The sequence below is a fragment of the Tachypleus tridentatus genome, chromosome 6, assembly GCF_004210375.1.
Source record: "Tachypleus tridentatus isolate NWPU-2018 chromosome 6, ASM421037v1, whole genome shotgun sequence".
Taxonomy (NCBI): domain Eukaryota; kingdom Metazoa; phylum Arthropoda; class Merostomata; order Xiphosura; family Limulidae; genus Tachypleus; species Tachypleus tridentatus.
The window spans coordinates 26,260,688-26,282,442 of record NC_134830.1 but is presented as its reverse complement, the minus strand read 5'-3'; the positions used below and the strand labels follow the sequence as shown (position 1 = coordinate 26,282,442).

Below are 21,755 nucleotides of genomic sequence, written 5' to 3'. Positions count from 1 at the left end.
GAAAACATAATTGGTAAAATATACTCTCTTTTTTTAATCAGGTCACGAGGCTTAGCTCTATTTTTGATTCATCGTTATCTTAAGTAACGTCTAATCTTATTTTCACAACGTGCTTGCTTTGTCTAAAAGCGTATCGATTAAGGCATTTACGTCAATAGATTTTGCTTTCAGACAAGAAGAATTAGAGCAACGTAAGTAGAAAATAAACCGAATGTAAGTACAAACAATACAATTATTATAGTATAATCTCAAAAGAAGAAAGCAAAGAGAATTCTCTTAACATAATGTTTAAATTACCCTATGTAACATAAATTTTGTTCCTGGATAGTATGTGTTATTTCTTAATTGCTTATGTTGTAAAAGTACAGAAAATGGTCATTATTCCCTTCAAACTTTGCTTTTGTGACCTAGATAATGAAATTTAGAAATTAACCTATTTCCTATGTAAAAACGGGCAAATTTGCACATTTTTATTTACATAAGGTCTAAATAGAATAACATATGAATCAAGATTTACATGTATTTATACTAAAGTTATACAAAAATGTTTAGAAGTAAGTAGTTTTTTCGAGATTTGCGACTGTAATGGAAATCACTTTCACATATCAGCTTCCAAATATAGTCTCCCATACGTCCCCGGGTCACAAAAGCAGAGTTTGAAGAGAAAAATAGGATTTTTTTTCATTTACTTTAGGTATAAGCAATTGGGAAATAACACTTTCTGCCCAGGAACAAGAAAAATTAAAAATTTTGTTACATAGTGTTATTTGAGCTCGCAGTTTCACATCTAGCGTTGTGTAATATTTTTAAAGGATGGTTATCTTAGTGCTTTAGAGCTAATACAAATATATACGACTCAGTCTCCATATGAACTCCTTCGATCTTTCCATGTTAACAAAATCAAAGGAAGTTTTGCAATGAATAATACATAATACATAATTTATATTAGGATCAGTATAGAAAAACATACTTAAAATTTCTTTGTGAAGAAAACACTGTCTATCAATTAATCTAAACAAGGAGAAACTCACTAGGTTAAAATGCCCATAATTTAAGTACGTTTTACTGTGTGCAGAAAAAAAGTGTTCCTTCTCAAAAATAAACATAGAAAAGGTCTTCTCCAGATGTCACAACGCATTAGATGGTACTTCATGTGTGAGACTCCCACAGAAAGAACATGCTTTATTGAACATGCTGGCTTTCTTAACAACATTTTGTTTTCTAAGTTTTATACTTTCTAAATTTTAACAAATATTTATATGCTTAGCAGTATATTTTGGCACTGCAACACTACAAATAAAAATTTAGTGTATAGTTATTAGCATTGTGTCCATCGCACGGCAAAACCAAGAATTCGATTATGCTCTTAGGAGCCATCTAGTTCAGCGTTGAGTCAACGGGAAAAAAAATTTAAAGTAAAATACACTAACAACAAATTTCTTAGTAGTTATACAAATACATTATGAATACTTAATAAAAAACATAGTTTTTCTTTAGACAAAAATGATCATTTTATAAAAGAAATACAGAACTCATATAGTTTTTATTTAGACAAAAATGATCATTTTATAAGAGCAATACAGAACTAAAAAAATATCCAGAATTATTGTTGTTGTTTTGAATTAAGCACAAAGCTACACAATGGGCTATCTGTGCTCTGCCCATCACGAGTATCTAAACCCGGATTGTAGCGTTGTAAGTCGCAGACCGCTGAACCACTGGGGGACGTCCAGAATTATCACAAAAAACAAGAATATAAAATTCACGATGTTCTATCAACCCCTTTTCGGATTCTTGACATTAGTGTTGCACTAAATATTCACTCTCTACTTTTAAGGAAATATATTTTTTTGCTCTGTTATCTGTCTTAAACAACTGGTGTGATTTTACACCTACATTTCGTGTTAGGTAACCTGTTTTTTTAAGAGCATAGCCCTGCCAGTGATGACGTTTGTATGTCACAACAGAATAAATATTAACAGCCAACCTTGAATATTGACTAAACAGAAACAACTGAGTGACAAAAATTTCTTTATGACATTGGTATATTTTGCATTGGAATGGGCTCGGCATGAGCAGATGGTTAAAGCACTTGACTTGTAATCTGAGGGTCGCGGGTTCGAATCCCAGTCTCCCCAAACATACTCGCCCTTTCAGCTGTGGGGCGTTATAATGCGACGCTCAATCCCACTATTCGTTGGTAAAAGAGTAGCCCAAGAGTTAGCGGTGGATGGTGATGACTAGTTGCCTTCCCTATAGCCTTACACTGCTAAATTAGGAAAGCAAATATACCTTGAGTAGCTTTGCGCAAAATTAAAGAAAAAAAACTGCTCTGGAATATTTATTTAGTTTAGGGTAAACGTAAAATTGTTTTAACATAGTTTCTATTTTGCGCTGTAGATGGCGGTAAAAGATAATGTGTATATGTTTGAACATGTATTAATTGGTATCTCTTGAAAATCAAAACACTTGCGAAAACTATGTAAGGTTTGGTAATAATATAACTACTGTTTAGTTTCTACTTGTATGACTCTTGTTTTAGAAGTAAAAAACTAGTTCATTATAAATCACGTAGCTCTAGAATAGGCAAGTGATAATACTGCGCCACTCTTGGCAGCCGTATTATTTTGTTCTTCGAAAACATTCGTGAAAATGGAAGTGGAAGAAAACTAATAACCACGAATTAGTCTGTTTGCTAATTCATTTTACTCGCTTCATACACGTTTCTGGTGATATACTGTTTGCAGTGGATGTTTAACTTTTCTTTAAACATCTATTTTAACCTCTAAAGGTACCAAAACGAAGATTTAATAACCAAAATTTTTAAACATACACCAGAGACAACTGCGTCTGATAAAATAAAAAATGAAAGCTTGGCATAGCCAAGCGTATTAAGGCGTTCGACTCGTAATTCAGGGGTCGCGGGTTCGAAACCCGGTCGCACCAAACATTTTCGCTCTTTCAGCCGTGGGGACGTTATAATGTGACGGTCAATCCCACTATTCGTTGGTAAAAGAGCATCCCATGAGTTGGCGGTGGGTGGTGATGACTAGCTGCCTTTCCTCTAGTCTTACACTCTTAAATTAGGGACGGCTAGCACAGATAGCCCTCGAGTAGCTTTGTGCGAAATTCAAAAACAAACAAACAAAGTGGAAAATCAGGGTGTTTGAAACTAAAAATAGCATTAAAAACGTAATTTTAAAAATTGTCCATTTTTTAAAAAATGGAATAAAAAGATAGTATTTATGCGAGTTTAAAGTTTATAATGCAAATTAGAATGTTCGATTCATTGTTTAAATGATGAATGAAATACGACCAATTAATGATAAAAATTATAATTGGTTTTATTTAAGCTAACGTTTCACCTTCATGATTTCATCAGGGTAAACAAAACACTTGCTATGTGATTTAAGCTTATCCAAAAGAGCTTAAAACAATGTGAGTCTGTGTAGTAAGCTGGACTTCTCCAGAAAATGTATAAATAGATGAGATTATACTGGTTAAAACATAAACATAATTGATATTGGATGTTCTGCAACAGCAAACATTCTTACTCACTTCCACGGTTTTTCAAATAGAAAATACAAGCAAAACTCTGTTACTGCCAGAGAATGTGCAATAATTAAAACTTTCACAGAATGATTACACAAAAAATCAATGTGGAAGTTTTAACTTTCACTGCCTGTATCTAATTAACGTAATAATATTACACAAAAAATCAATGTGGAAGTTTTAACTTTCACTGCCTGTATCTAATTAACGTAATAATATTACACAAAAAATCAATGTGGAAGTTTTAACTTTCACTGCCTGTATCTAATTAACGTAATAATATTTGTTTACGTGTTAACTAGTGTCATCTTGTCTGTTTGCGTGTATTTTTTTTTACTTACATATAATCATAGGGCAAAATTAATCTTATTGCGCAGACTCGAATAATTATGAATCCCTTTGTATAAGCCTGAATCAATTAGTAAGGGTCATGTTTGCCGGATGAAACCACAATGGCGAAACTTTGGCTTAAATAAAACAACGTTGTGTGCTATTTTTTGATTATTTTAACATTGTACGCAGATGCCAAGAGAATAATACCAATTATGTTTCCTGGGATAATAGGAGGTGTTTTATTAATATTTTTAACAAGGGCATTATTTAATTTTAAAAGACAAATTTATATGATTAAAAAGTACGTTTTTACCCCAAATCCGCATGTTTATTTTTGGTTTAGCTTTCGTTACAAATTAATTATAACTGGTCATTTCAAATTTTTCCACAAGTTGCATAAATGTTATTATTTGTTTGCCAGAAAGAAATAATGAAAGTACGATGATTACGTACAATCACATGTACACTTTAAAACTTTATAATACTGTTGTATTGGTTGTGCAACTCTTACCAGTTTGAGTTATTACATATACTTTTACTTATATGTATCATTATTTCATTGTCTCAGTTGCATAAGTATCTGGAAGTGTTTTCCTTGGTGCTAACTACTTAATGAAGATAAATTTACTTCATACGAATGTTTTTAAGGAGTATGACTTTTTATGTAGGAACCACATCTAGTTTAAAAACTATCTACACAGACCAAACCAGACATTTATAATGACGTCCTATTCAGTAGGCCCGGCATGGCCAAGTGCGTAAGGCGTGCGACTCGTAATCCGAGGGTCGCGGGTCCGCGCCCGCGTCGCGCTAAACGTTTATTCGTTGGTAAAAGAGTAGCCCAAGAGTTGGTGGTGGGTGGCGATGACTAGCTGCCTTCCCTCTAGTCTTACACTGCTAAATTAGGGACGGCTAGCACAGATAGCCCTCGAGTTGCTTTGTGCGAAATTCCAAAACAAACAAACAAACTTAAATATATATTTAGAAACGTACATCACTTATACTATTAAATATGTATTGCGAAATTCTAGGTTGTTCACTAAGTTTATAGAATATTCTCGAGTGTAAGAATCAACAATATATGTTTTACGAAAGCACTAACATATGGTCAGTAGTGTTAAGCCAGCTGAAATTTCTACAAATTTGCCTAACGCCTATTAAACGTAACTAACGCGAGGCGTTGAGAAACAAAATATATCATTGGTTTGCTACAGTTGGTATATTATAACCTTGGAAGCTATAACTGTGATTAATGCTTATTAATCGGGAACATCAGATATTGATCTGGAACGTTTATAAATTTCGAACCTTGCGAACCATTTAACTACAGCGGATTAACGTCAAAAGTTAGTGTTTTTATGAAGATGTTATACAACTTCAACTGTGAAAAACTCACGTGTGATCAGCGAAGAGCTATTTGGCTACAGTTAAGTAAATTGTAACGATATCAACTCGAAATTAATTCACTTATCCTGAGCCCTCGATAAGATATCAAAAAAGTTCTAGATCAGATAAAAGACTCAATATTGTTTGTAAGTTTGTAAAAAAATGTGACTTAATAACTGTTATTACAAATTGCATAATTGTTTGCATATTAAAATATATTTGTATTAAGAAAGAAAACTGTGTGTATCAGTCTTATTAGCAAATATCACAAATTTAATACACCTAGGCATTTAATTAACTTCTGAATTTAAATTAATATTTAACACAGTTTAGATTATTCTAAATTTTAATATGTAGCATAATAAATTAGAGGCTGGTCTGGAATAAATTATAATACGTAAAAGTATTCAGATTTTATTCTGTAGTGAATTATTAACCATAATACGTGACACGTATCAATTTTACCTTAAAAAACATTTTTCTTTGGTTTTCCATGAGATTCTTTGTTCGTAGCATGCTCACCGCAAGTGATTTGCGCTTATAAACCTTATACTGAAACAAATCATATCAACTCCTTTGCTAAGAAGTTGTATGCATATAATGTCAAAAACGTTAAAGAGATACGTCAAGCATTCCTGTAAGATGAAATGAAATCCTTCCATGACAGTTTTTAATATCAAATAACTGAATTTTTATGTTTTATGTAACTAGTTTAACTGGCTGAAAATTACTTATAACGTATGAAGCGCTTTCACTCCATTATGTGTCAGATCTTCAACATGAAAATCTGTATAACAATACAGATACTTCTGTCTCTTAGCTTCTCTAAATACAGCTGTAAAGTTTTATCTTGTTAAATTATAACTATAAATATTCTCTGAGTTTCTTTAAAACGTACTAGAAATATATTTGAAAAAGGTATATATAAAAATTAAATAATACACAGAACTTGAGGGATAAAATATGTTTATGTTTATTAAAGTGTATTTGTGTTTATCAATAAAGTATATTTGTGTTTATCAATAAAGTATATTTGTGTTAATAAACAACATTTCGCAATATAGTCTTTGGTTTATGTCTTTACACTCCCAAGTATTTCTATAATAAAAATATGAGTAAGATGTTTAAGGTCGTCTTATTAACTAAGCACGTAAGCATAGAAATGTTTAGAAGAAAGAACTGGACTGTTCTCAGTTTGTTTGTGCTGATTTATTCTCTCTTTAGGAAATTTTGTATCGGCCATCATAAGCTGAGTAAAATTTTAAAAAATTAAAATTGAACTTTCTAATAATATTAAAAATAACTGACCCACTCTTATCTATAATTTCTTTAGGTTACCAAATATTATTTTTTCCCCAGATCTGGCTTCTTTTGTTCTGAGTTCTCCAGTAGTACAGCAACATGTATACGGACTTACAACGCTGGGAAAATGTTAAGCAGTTTTGCACTCAAGTAATAAACGTCAACATTGACTTCTAAGTATTTGGAAAATCTCGCAGTATTTGTCTAATCTACTGAAAAGTTATTATTGTATTATGAAATTAACCTACAATTCTTGAGTTTGTTTATTAGCTGATATAACTTATTTACTAAGGATACCTTTAAAAAGCTTTTCTACACTATTACCTACGAGACCTTTAATAGCGTTAGTATTATATATTGTACTTCACGAAATTTGTTGATAACATCTACCGTATTATGCGATTTTTGATTATGATGGTCAAATACTTTTTTGCGTGTAAAGAAATGTTATTGTTGACGCCCTGTGGATAATTACAATATAAAATAAAATGTCTTACTTTACAGAGTCTGATTTCACGTTTATAGTTATTATTCACATTATGAATTCTCATTTTAACTAATGTGAAATACTTATTTATTTCGATATGTCTTAAGATGCACGATAAAAAATCATGTTAATGGTGAAAGTTAGTTGGGTTATAAAAATATGCCAATCTCCAAATCAGTTTCATTTTAACAATTCAGAAATATTTAAAAAACTTAATCATTTGATCAAGATTATTTGGAACTTCAAAATTCGTGTCATTTTTTTCTGTAAAATAAAAAATATAACCTATTTGTACCAATTGTCTCTTACAGGAATACACTTCACGTGGCCATGTTCACTAGTGTTCTCCACTTGTTTAATGATTATCCACGATTATACAGCTAGTAATATTTGTTAGAGCTTACTATGCGCTCCGTAATAACAAATGTTTAGAGAAACGTCAGTGTAGATGATTTTATTAGCTGTCTAGATGGGAGGATTTTAACCACAAATCACAGTTAATAGTAGAGTATATAGAAAGCTGCAGGTATAAAATATTCATATTGGAAAACGTAGTTTTGTTGTTCTAAACTTTGGTATTCATTGATCACTTTGAGATTTTGAGTCAATTAATACACACGCACGTATATAAAAGCAGAACCTTTCTAAAACCAAACACAAACTTTGAATAATTAGTTTAATTACTACATGATAGTTGAAACTAAGCTATCATATCTGATTTTTTAGCGACAGGCAGAAATATTTGATAAGATAAAATGCTTAACAGACAAATTCAGTTAGAGTAACAATCTCACATCCAGGTTAGCTTAACCTTATTGTTTCTGACGAGGCTTCTTTTACGCTGTATTATTTTACATCTGAAATACAACACGTGTAGAACTAAATTAGTTTTACTGTCATGTTGTCTACAAATTAAACTATTTTTCGTTGAACCTTTAAAACGCTTGTTTCAGTTTTATATTGAACTGCGGAATGTAAACACACATATATATTGGTTTAAAAGTAAAAAAATCTAATTATACCTTTATGTTTCAGTATTTAAAATGAAATTGTGAGTATATGCAAGAACCAATAATCCTTTCAGAGCTAATAAATTTTCTGCTTATTTTTCTAAGAAACGCAAAATGTAAGGAATATAAAGGCTGTCAAATTTAGTCTAAATATGCTAGGAAATTAATCATATCTGAATGGGAAATAGCTTTACGTACATATAGATTGATGAAAAGTGTTTCTTATCATTAATCTTGTCAGCAGTCTGAACATGCTCTATGGATATTCTGATTTACATGTAGTGACATATAATAGCTCTATACAAGAAAAGGAAATTTTTCTGAAGTGCCAAATACAGTTTAAAAAATAAAGATAAGTATCCTAATTCTCCTTAATACACACATACGTCTATCAGCTGTTTGAAAAATCCAATATTTATACGCATAACTACGAAATATATCTAGGTATATGATATATTCTCCACCAGCTCTTGTTTGCTTTCGCTCAATATTCACTTTAACGTATCATATTATCAGAAATAAATTGCATTATAGATTGTAAAATACACTGATCATATATATGTTTAGTTCTGAATAAATGGAATTGTTATGAGTAGATTTGATTGTACACATTGAATCATTTTTTTCATTAATGTGTAGGATATAATACATAAAAAAATCAAACGTTTTAGTTATATAATCACATGTATCCATAATACCTGAATGTCAACATCTGACTTATTTTCCATTTTGATTTGGTAAAAAAGATATTAGTATTACAGATTTTCCAATAAACATTGAGACACATTACTTTAAAACATTAATATGCAACAAAACGATCGAAACTAAATATGGAAGTTTAAGTGATAAAATAGTAGCTCGTAAACAGAAGACAAAGATGTTATGTTTGATAAGTTTAGTTAAAAAAAACAATATATATTATTATGTTTCTCAAGTCACAGTACTTGGAGTTTACGCCTACTTGATGTGTGTTTCTTTACGAAACAAAAAATGATAAAAAACGCTTTTCAGTGCGAACATTTCAGTTTCTGTTTTATTATTTAACCAGTTGTATAAACAGCAAAATGGCTTCTCAGAGTTCAGTAATTAACTTTCTCTGCGGATTTTGCTTTTCGCTCTATTTTCTAATCGAGAAAAGCTTAGTAGGATTTTTTCTTTGCAGTTCATGAATTCAGCATTCTCCGATTCTTAATCTCTGTTTTTGATAGAATTTCTGTTTAGTTCTAATTGTTTAATTCTGACCAGACAAATCGTGCTAAAGCTGAAAACTTTTAGAATAACATATACTTTAAACAAAAGTACCTTTCTTACCCTATGTTTGTATTTATAACTGAAGTTATTTTCCACATTATATTTGTGTTTTGAAGAACATGTGGTCGACAAAACAACTAATTCAAAGAGCAGAATACAGTAAACTAATCGACGATATAACTTGAATATTGTGAGACCAGAAAAAACTAAGAAAGGTTAGAATTATAAAACATATCTGCACACTTTAATTTATGAACTATTTTCAAGATTTAAATAAGTGCGTTTCTTTTATCTCTATGCACGTGCTTATGATTCAGCGTTTTGTACATAATTCACATGTTATTTAGCGTGTAAAACTAGCATATTAACCTTATAATTATGACAGGTTTGATACTGAATCCATCAACTTTTCTGTGGTTTTATGACGTCATTGGCTATAAAGTAACCAAAAACACATGAATCATTAAAAATGAAATAAATACAGTATATATTGTAATTATTCCTACCAATTATATCCGGGACCCCTATGTACTCTACGTAGAAATACGAGTGGTTTCATCCAATTAATTTGGTCTGTTGTTTCCATTGAATTTTATAATAAACAAAAAATTAGCTTTACTCAATGTGATGCAATATTTATGAACCACACCAGCTGTGAACGGTATGAATACGGTTATTAATTTGTTGTACGTATGCTGTTTTATCATTACAAGATGTTTGCATTTATTTTTATTTGTAAGAGTTTGGTCATTTTATCACCATCCGCAGTCGAGAGCTAAGCCATCACGAAAATATTAATCAAACGATTAATCTTTAATGAATATTTACCAATGGCGTAAATACAAGAGATGAGCTCCCATGCATAAAAAATAATTGAATTCAGGCCCTTTGAATCACCTTTTGGTATTGTTTTATCAGAACTAAATTGTGTGCCTTTATTGTTTACTTTTAGCACAAATATTTAATTTTTCAGTGGAGTGCTTTCGTCATTGTTTTAGATGTTGTCGCTGTTGCTTAGCAAAAACTATAACAGTAGACTAACCGTACTGTATCCATCGAATGCTGGATTTTAGCATCATGGGTTTCAAAACTATTGATTTTAGAATAGAGGTTGTAAGTTTCGTTTATTTATTTCAAATATTCGTCTTAAACTTTGAACTACCATACGAAAGAGAGGTAAATTAGCTAATAACACCCACCGCCAACTCTATGGCTACTTTAAACTAACATTGTGTACCATGATCGTTTTGTTTTTCGACAAGACTAGAGTCATAGACAGTTTGATGAAATGCGTGTAGATTACTTATTAAATTAAATAGATGTAAGTGAATTATACTTACCGATTAGAAAATTTGACTTTCTAACAAGAAAAATAAATATACTTGAATGTAAAGGAGTTCAAATATATAATTATGAATTATGAACTTGCCTAAGTGCTGTCAACGAAGACTTCGAATCTGTGTGGTCCATTTCCGGAATATGAAGAGAGCTGTCATGTACAAGGTTGTTTCCTTTAAAGCTCAAATATCATCAGTTTATCAACTACACAAACGTGTATTATAATATTTAATACAAGAAGTTCAAGTTTCATTACTGTCAAATTTTGCAAGGTTGATTTGGCTCAAATGTAGAACACAACAAAATTAATTATCAAAAGACCAATTTATTCAGACCATTTCAAATCACCAAGGTGACTTGAAACGTTTATAGTATTTATCATTCATATGCTCAAAGCTGTTCTCCAAATACTGCCACGTAATGGTGTCTTGAACTTGGTAAAAACAAAGCAGACAAAGGATGCACATAAGTGAAAACAGAATCGTAGTCTTTATTGTTTAGTACTAGACCGTTTTGGAAGTAAAGCCCTCCAAGAATTTCTCATTAAACAGAAATGAATTGTTAGAACTGTGGGAGGCTAAATATATACGTAAATCATAAAGCTATTGTTATAATTCCGCACTTTTATAAATTTATTATCGTCTATTAATTTCAGATTGTAGCATTCTGATGTAGAAGGTCTAGCTTTTCTAAACACTAACATTCGTTTAGAAGGAAGGATAAATTATTCGAAGTTAAACTAAAAAGAGGGAGATCGCAAGTTACTTCAAATTAAAATAAACTGTTTCTCATAATATACCACCTAGTCTAGCAACCAAAGAACGAGAAAATGCACTAAAACATACACTTGTTAGGTTTACTATTGAGCCAAACTATTGTGAGATATAGAATAACAATGTATATAAACTTACTTCGAAGGAAACTGTTACACAATAGCGTCGTATATAAAACAACGTGCTTATTCTGTGTAGGAAAAATAAAAGTGAAGCTTCACACGTTCACTTCACTCTTGTAAGAAAGAAGACTTTGCTTACACAGAGATTAAGAAAGACATCAGATGACAAATCCCATACACGTAGTGCATGAAGAGGGAAAACTTAAATCTGTTTCTGACTCCATGTGGGTCAATATTTTTGTTTGTGACAAGTCGTTTCTAAAAAGAAAATACAAAAATAGTTTGTTTTCAACGAGAGGTAAAAATCCTGATGAAAATTGCAACAAGCAATGGTTACTCTGGCATTTTCATTAATGTTCCTATTAATATATTTACTTTATTATTATTAGTCATTTAATATGTGTTTACATTAATATATATATATATATCTAGACTATATGTAGTGTAAATGATTTACATACGCATATTTAGTGTAATATCGATGTTTGCTTGAGTTGAATATATAATTAAAAATTATGTAACTTGTACTGTTAAATGTGTAATACAAAATTCTTACCTATTCACTAAATTTATAGAAGATTCTCGAGCGTAGGAATCAACAATGTACTATGTATGTATGTGAAATACTAGCGATTACCAGTATTGTTAACAACTGAAATTTCGAGAACCTCGCCTGATGATTATAAAAGGTAACCATCACAACACGCGGTAAGACTGTTTTATATTGGTGGTTTGCTACAGTTAGTATACTATAAGTTTCGGAAACGCTTATCAATTGGGAAACTTCAAATACTGATTAGGGACGTTTACAGATTTTGAACATTATAAACCGTTTAACATCGGAAGCTAGTATTTTTATGAAGATATTATATAACTTTAGCTGTGAGCAACTCATGCGTGATCAGCTACAAATTATACCGATATCAGCTCGTTATTGTTTGAATATTAAAATATATTTATGTTGAGAAACCAAATAGTGTATATCAATCTTGTTAGTAAATGTCATAAGTTTGATATATATCGACATTTAATTAACTTCTAAATCCAAATCACAATTTCACTCAACTTTTAAACTATTTAAAACCTTATTACGTAGCCTAATTATAATATGTGAAAGTAGTCAATTTTTATTGTGTAGTGAATTGTTTACCATTTTATTATACACAATAGGCTTCTGTGAATTAAACTGATTTCTTTTGTACGATGTTATCTATTATTTTAATGGAAGCGATTTCACACGAAACATTACATTAAAGGCAAATATTTGTTTTGGAGTATTGTTAACATGTTTGTTTATGTTTCGTCTTGAAATTACTGTAATTCTTAAGGCGCAACTCAAACATAGGTATACTAAGACGGAACACTGGACTTGCTAATAAAATACGTAGGAGTTGTTGATCATTTGATATTTACTTGTAACAATTCATATTGCAAACCGTAAACAAAGAGATGAAACAAAATATTTGTTTTTCATAAAATACTGGTGTCTTTAACAAACGAGTTTAGCCTTCGGCTTCAGGTACTAATTTATTGACATCAGTTCTGTGTACCTTATCACAACATTTTAACAATTCATTTTTATAAATGTTAATATACAAGTTATTTCCCATCGTTAATATTTAGTAGTGTTGTTTTGTTAATTCATATCGGGTACTGCAATGTTTTTACGAGACTATAAGTATTAATAACCAACATTAATCAGTGATGTCGAGAAAACCCACATGTAGAGAAATATATATGTAAAAACGGCTCGTTTGGGTTGAGAACATATTTTAGGTAGAGGAGCGAACAACGATGACCGAAAAAGATCGAAACGTTGTTCGCTCCTCTACATAAAAAACATTTTTCTCAACCCAAACGAACCGTTTTTACATGTATAATAACCAACATTATTTGTAAGTACACATTTGAAGCTCACAGAAAAGTCTCTACAATTAACAACTATATGAGAGGAGTCAACCACATTTTGTTTAAAGTTAAGCCTAAAGCTACGCAATGGGCTACTTGTTATCAAAATTTGGTTCTAGCATTGTAAGTCCGGAGACATATTGCTGTGCTACTTGAGGGCTGAGGGTACGAGAGACAAAAATTGTTTATGTGGGCTGTAAATGATACTTTAATGACTTAGGAATTGTTATTAAAATGTTATTAGTATAATTTATAATTTCATACTTTGCAAATAAATATTATAAAACTATTTATTTTCTAGAATTTTGCTATGTTTTACGAGTAGCGATATTTTTTCTAAAGGTCTCATGATTTCATAACTCATTTGGCAGCTTCATTGTTTTGTTTTGGTCTAAGTTTAGCAATAATACCAATACATAATAACTAAGCCTTCTAGCTGGAAATATAAAACATGTTTCTACGTTATCTGCTAGTTATACGTATTAAAAGTTTTCAAACATTTAGAATCATGAGAAACACAAAATTACACAAAAATCCATCTCACTCCACCCCGAGATCTCATGATTCATTCTTTACGGAGGTAGGAATACTGTTAACCTGTTTTAGAATTTAATCTAATGCAAAACAAACTGAAAAAGGATTGAAACGTAAACGAAGTTATTTCTCTCAGTCCAAAACAATAATTCTGTGATTTTCTTGTGCCGTATTAAGGTTGGTCTCGTACAACAGGCTTTTCACGAAACCTTTTGCAGGAACTATTTATTCAACGATCTTTCGGATATGTTTTTGTTACACCTATTGTGATCTGTGTGAACATCACCTTCAATTTACAAATGGCTGAATACGTTATATTAAAACTATTTTGAATATATAAATAAGCAAGCGCAGAACTAAGATGCCAACGAACATTAACGTCTTTTTCAAAAGACGTGTAACAGAAGTTTCCAAACAAATTCATACACGTAGGTCATAAAGGTGTATTTGGATGAGAAATTTAGAATTTCTAAGACGGGGTTCTCCTTTGTACTTAATGTGATTTAACAGCAAATGCATACAAATCAACTTGGAACTTCAGGACTATTCAAAAACAGACTTTTAAACAAGTGATTCCCAACTGTGGTAAGCAGAGTGCGTCGTCTTATAGCAAATGAGAATTCACAAACAGATTGGGCAAAGTGACGGTGTATGGTAATATTCTATAAACCTATGTGTAGTTTGATAGCACTGGCACTGAATGGATAAAAAAAAATCCTAAAAGTGGTAAACTTCGTTAGTGAAACGTTTTGAAGGGATTCTCAATCATTGCTGGATATTGTATCAGGGAAAGTTATGTATCAGAAAAGTGGATGCAGAGATCAGGATGAACTGTACTTACTAAAATACCAGATTTACGGTCTTTTGTGGCACACAAAAATACTAGCCAGCTTAGCACGAAATGAAGACCATTAGGTTCACCCTGATAAGGTTTCAAGTCATATCTCTCATTCAGCTATCACATACTTCAAGATGTTGGAGAATCATACAAATATGTATGCTAATCCATACAAAGACATAACCAGTCAGTCTCTCATGAATTTACATGCGATAAGCGAATCGGAAGAGATGCTGGGAAACAGTTGTCTATGTACATTAAATGGATTATGTAACAGTGAATAGTGGTGTACCTTGAACGTGGGATTGTTACGACAGAGACTTTTTCAATACTAATCATGCTGTGTATTGTAAATCTAATTAAAACATCTCAGGAAGGGAAAAATGTGCAACCAAAAGTAATTCAGTATTGATGGCTACCTTTAGATCGATCTTTAAGATCTGCGTAATAAACTAGTAGTAGATTCAGTATTGATGGCGACCTTTAGATCGATCTTTAAGATCTGCATAATAAACTAGTAGTAAATTCAGTATTGATGGCTACCTTTAGATCGATCTTTAAGATCTTCGTAATAAACTAGTAGTAGATTCAGTATTGATGGCGACCTTTAGATCGATCTTTAAGATCTGCATAATAAACTAGTAGTAAATTCAGTATTGATGGCTACCTTTAGATCTATATTTAAGATTTGCATAATAAACTGAACTAGTACTAGATTCAGTATTGATGGCTACAATACCTTTGGACTCGTGTTCAGAAGACATACAACTCCAGAGGTTGTCTCAAAAATCAGTAGTTGGTTTTTTTATTCAACTAGAAATATGATGGTGGATAAAACTAGCTAAATAATGAATGAATATCCACTGTAATCAGTGATATAAATGTAGCTTTCGAGATCAAAGTGTAGTATCTGTTCTTATCAGTTCATTATTTTACATGGTTTCCATTGGTGACCGTGATATTAAACTTATATTTGTGACAACTTTTTCAGCTGAGAATTTTTATTTAATTTCTCTGATTTACACGCTCAATCCTTTTGTGGTTTCAGCTTTTTATCACAACTAAGTTGTTCCTGATTAGATATCTCAACTTTTTATTAATACACACCAACAAACCTCACCAGTTAAGAAAGTGATACTCAGTAGTTAAGGATAGCAACTCTGTTACTCGGAACAGATCTCTACTTTACAGAATCAAACAGCTCCTTCAAAATACATGGTAGTAGTTTGAACTCTCTAAAACAGTGTTAATAATTTCCTTTATATTAACACTATGTAATTCAGATTAACAGTTTCTTGTCATCACTCCCATAAGGTACAGCCGTATCAAGCAACTTTGTTTAGGCTAATTGGTTAACCTTATGTCATGTGTTGTTAAAGGCTCTATAATTAGAATAATTTTATAGAAAATAATAAATTTGCGATGAAAAGTTGACAATTAATAAAATAATCAATAAAAATCGTCCATTCGTATGATTCTTTTGAAAATTAGAAATAAAAACTACAGATCTTGTTTACTGGACCTTACCAATACTTCAGTATATACACATGTTTTAACCCTAGATTTTTGCTGATATAAATCAGACATCTTTAATCCGAATAATTAAAACCAAAAACGATGAAGTTATAGTTACAATGAACATTTTAGACCGATAGATTGCGTGCAAAAATTCTGGTCAAAAGTGAGTTGTTTTTGTTTAATAACTTTGAACATGTGGGTTATATTTAAATAAAATTTGACACCTAATTGTACGTTCTAAAGATTTATCACTGTACCAAGTTTTTAAAAAATCCATTTAAAGCTAAGTTTGTCTTTCTATCAAATAAAGCTATTGTACTCTCGGTGCGAAGAAACACAAAATTCAATCAAAATTGGAGATTTTATATCTCAGGTATTTCTTAATGGATTGCTTTGATATTTAATATGTAAGGTAAGAGCCCAATAGAGCGTATTACTGAGAACATGTGATAGTGTGAATTACCATAATCTGAACTAGAAAAAGTGCAAAATTGTTAAATTATAGCTCCTGTTAATAACACACAATGTGTTCTGAGGATTGATTTGGCCACACCACACAATACCGCGTATTTTGATTTGCGCAGTCATCAGATAGAGCATAACCAGACATGGTAAAATGAAAGTAAGAACATGATGAAGTTCCAAGACCATTTTATATAACGTAAACAACTCCCTTTAAATTTATTAATAAAGAAGAGTATTATGTATCTCATATTTACCAAATTAAATAAAATTCTGTTTACATTTATTGCTGTCCTGTTTTAGAAGCTGATAACCGTAGTATGTCAGACAAAAGGCGATACATTTAATTTTAGTTATTCACTACGTACTGGTTTCACACAGCTGTGGTATATTGAACTCAAAATGGTTATCCAACAACTGATACCAAATATATTTGAAATTGAGGTGTAATCTCGTCTACAAAAGTAACAACCAGTTACCAACTACATCTTACATTCTTTTCTAGAAGTTAAGTCTATGCCGACAGCAACAAAGTACTAGTATAATGATATGTCTACAAATAATCAATAGTTAAAGATGTGAAAGCTAAAAAGGTGTTAATGTGAAATTAAAGACATAAAGTCACACACACATATATATATATATGTATAACGGAAACCACACCAAGTCTTTATTTACATTAAACATTAAAGTTAACTATGAAACTTCTAATGTAAATCATATATACCTGTACGTCACATGTATGTAAGTACTAGCTTGTCATGAAATATATTACCCTTCCGTGGTATTTTGATTTACCATTTTGTTTTCACTCAAGATGTATTTATTGCTTAACTACAAACGAGGCCTCTGTAATAGTTGTCAGTTGAGGGTCTTTGTATTATCTAATTAACTGCTCTGTTATAGGTATTAACACTTTTACTACTAAAGCAGAGAACAACGTTTCGACCTTCTTAGGTGATAAGAGTTTGCAAACTCCCTCTTTGTTAACTAAGAAGGTCAAAATGTTGTTCTTTTCTTGTCAGTAAAAGTGTTAATACCCAAATCAGCCGTTCTGAAATACATTTTTTATTTCAAGTGGGTTTCTCTGTTGGATCACGATAAATATTTAGATATGAGGACAGTATTATCTCAGACTCCTTATTTTGAATAACTCAGCGAGCAGAAGTGACGATGCTTGTTTGCAGGATTTGTTAAAAGAAAAGTCTGGACTGTTATTAGTATTACATTTGCTTTTGGTTTTTTAATTTTTATCTAGTGATTATATTTTCAGTAGTTGATTACTTATGTTCCATTTACTTGTGGTTGTAAATTGATGAAGTTTATTCTATTGTTATGGAAACTGATACTGATTTGGGTTGAGTTAGCTGCTAACTTACAACTAAAAAAAACCATTCTTGAGTCTTGTATGAGAAAAACAAATTTCACCACAGAAGTACAATAGTTATTTAGTTCTTTGATGCTGTCACTTGCTATTTGTTACGTAGATCAATACGTGGCTAATGAGAACCAGGAAAACCGCAGTTACAGAAATCAATATAAATATATAGAAAGAGGTTAGAATCAAATAAATATGTTAAATCACGTAAAATCCGAAATTATGTTCTAGCACTAGAAAGCTTTTATGACAAACATTTATCACCGTAATGGTTTATCAGTACAAAAAATTGATGTAAAAATAAATTAGATCTTAAACATAGAGAAATATAAAATATTTTTATAGTATACTCGTACATTTGTGTGTGATGTTGTAAATATTAATGCCTGTTATTTGTATACAAAAATATCCTATTACATTGTGGGAACTGTAATAGATTGCAAAATTTATAATAGGTACCAGTAACTGCAAAAACCAGAAGTATTATTCATGTTTCTTTCTCTGTTTAATTGTTTGTTATTGTGCACAAAGTTACATGATAGATTATGTAAGTTGCGTTCACCACGAGTATCAAATCCTAGGTTATAAGCTCTCAGTCTTATAGCTGAGCGACTGGATAACTGTGTTTCTTGTATTAAGTGTGTTTGTTTGTTTTGAATTTCGCATTCGCACAAAACTGCACAAGGGCTATCTCCGCTAGCCGTCCATAATTTAGCAGTGTACCTGTAGCGGAAAGGCAGACAGTCATCACCACTCACCGCCAAAGGGTGAGCACATTTAGTACGACGGGGACTCGAACACGCAACCCTCGGATTAAGATTTGAGTGCCTTTAGCCACCTGGTCATGACGGACCTGCATTAAGTTCATAAACGTTCTTCCTAAAATAACATTCCAGGAATCAATGGAGCAGAAATTCTTTAATATGTTTATTAGATATAAGACAAATATCTAACAAACAAAAAGGATAAATACACTTAAAACATACCATATTTCAAGCGAATTAAAGACACGTTTGCACGCATTTCAAACTTTGTTTTAAATTATGTACCGAACTTTATGTCATGTTCCAAATATAGATTTTATATAAACACGAGTCAACCATAATGAAAAGCTGTACAAATGAAGAAATATGTAAAAGCATTTGCATATGTGTGTCTATATACAGCTGTTGAATGGAGTTCACTCATATTTTTAATTACAAGTTTTAGTGTTTCTGAAATGAGAAAAACAAATTTGTATAGATATTTAAAATCAAAATTATTTTCGACAAACATATTAGGGATTGAAAACATCTATAGTTTAGTCATGACAAGCAAGGTTCAACATGAATAGTGAAATTATACTTGTTATTGTGGCATGTATAGAAACTTAAACCTCATTTCAGAACAGTTTCAACAAACGACGAACGCATTAGTACAAAACGTATCTAGTTTGTGTCAATGTAACAATTCATTCCCTTGAATTTTTTTTAAAGTTTAATTCACGAAGAGTTTCAGCACCTAATTTGTCCAGCGCTGTCACATGATTTAATCTTTATTTAATGTCGGCTCTTGAAACCAGCTTACAAAGTACAGTCCACAACCAACATTTCTTCTGCAGAGGAATGGTCCAAGTACCATTGTTCAACAGACATCTTAATTTCCATAGCATGTTAACGCTTTAGTGTACCAGTGATGGACTAACTCCATGTTGATCAATATGTTGTTGTTGTTTTGAATTAAGCACAAACCTACTCAATGGGCTATCTGTGCTCTACCCGTCACGGGTATCGAAACCCAGTTTTTAGCGTTGTAAGTCCGCAGATATACCGCTGAGCCACTGGGGAACTGTTGATGAAGAAACGTGGAACTTAACAACTATTTTAGTTAGTTTATCAAACACCTGTGGCTCGGCATGGCCAGGTGTGTTAAGGCGTTCGACTCCTAATCCGAGGGTCGCGGGTTCGAATCCCAGTCGCACCAAACATGCTCGCCCTTTCAGTCGTGGTGGCGTTATAATGTGACGGTCAATCAAATTATTTGTTGGTAAAAGAGTAGCTCAAGAATTGGCGGTGGGTGGTGATGACTAGTTGCCTTAACTCTAATCTTACACTGCTAAATTAGGGGCGGCTAACGCACATAGCCCTTGAGTAGCTTTGTGCAAAATTTGGAACTAACATTCTTTTGATGTACTTTGAGTGTAATTAGATTATTTACTTAGGTAAATGTAAAAGTGTATTAATTAGAAAACAACATATTAATTTTTTTTACATTATATTTTTCTTCTTTCATTTAGTTTATGAAATTATACTACTGTATAATTACCTTGTTGTTGTTGCCCAGATAGAAAAAGGTTTATTATTTACAATCTGCGACCCGCTTAACGTTAACGGTAGTTTTCATGCCCTTTGCTAGAATTTTTTTTTTTTTTTTTCGTTTTCTTGCACGACATTTAAGTTATGCTTGCTTGGAGGCATTGTGTGTTAGATCGTTAAGTCCTGACCTATTTGAAAAAAAATTACGTGCTCAGATGAACAAACTCATTTTATTTAGTAAAACTACACGCGTGTATGTTTTAAAAATAAAACTATGCGTAAATTAAACAATAAAGTAATGGCTTTTAAAATAATGTATAAAGTAAATCTATGATAAAGAAATTCATAGAAATGAAGAACAAGCCCAATAGTAAAGAAAAATAAAGGTAAAAGGTAGTTAAGCAACGGATAAAGGTTACGTTATTGCAAATAAAGTAAATGTAAAATTCTAGTGAAAGCAGAGTTAGCTGAATATGCACAAACGTCTGAATGTGTGTTTATTCACAAAGAGATAATCTTACGGTTTTCAACAACCTGCACATGTTTATTTTAGATCTAAATAAGTCGGAAAAACCCACAGGAATTCTATTCAGTGTTAAATTCATTTTTAAAGGAAGTTTCACTTGGGGTAAGTGTTCTTTGTGTGAATTGTTTTTGCAAATACAAAAACACTAAACTTGGAGCCGAGGCCAGTCGTCTTGTGAAGACAATGGCAGTGTGTCATTGTGCAACATACTCGCTGTATTGTGTTTGCTTGTTTGTTTTGTTGAATATCATGCAAAGCTACTCGAGGGATATCTGCGCTAGTCGTCCCTAATTTAGCAATGTAAGACTACAGAAGAGACAGCTAGTCATCACCACCCATCGCCAATTCTTGGGCTACTCTTTTACCAACAAGTAGTGGGATTCATCGTCACATTCTAACGCCCCCACAGCTGAAAGAGCGAGCATGTTTGAAGTGACGGGAGTTCGAACCTGTGATCCTCAGATTACGAGTCGAACTCCTTAACCACCTGGCCATGACGGGCCCGTTGCATTGTGAAGTTTGACCAAGGAAAAAAAAATAGGTAAGGTAATTCTGAATTGAAAAGAAAATACGCATTTCAGACTCTTAGAATAAGAGTCTTTGTAAGGATATAAGACTTGTAGCGTTTGATCTAGAAGTTTGAGAGAAAAGTTACCGACAGACAATGCAAGCGTATTACTGAAATAGATTTTGTCATTTATTGTATTTACGAATACCCCATTATAGACAACAGTTAATTTCAG

General features: G+C 31.7%; 1 protein-coding gene and 1 pseudogene across 3 annotated transcripts in view; one reads left to right on the top strand and one right to left on the bottom strand.

Moving 5' to 3' along the window:
* The window catches only part of LOC143252117 (GTPase-activating Rap/Ran-GAP domain-like protein 3), a 534,261-nt gene that overhangs the window by 231,863 nt on the left and 280,643 nt on the right, over window positions 1-21,755 (bottom strand). The window lies entirely within an intron of this gene.
* LOC143254667 (U2 spliceosomal RNA) lies at window positions 15,718-15,821 on the top strand (annotated as a pseudogene).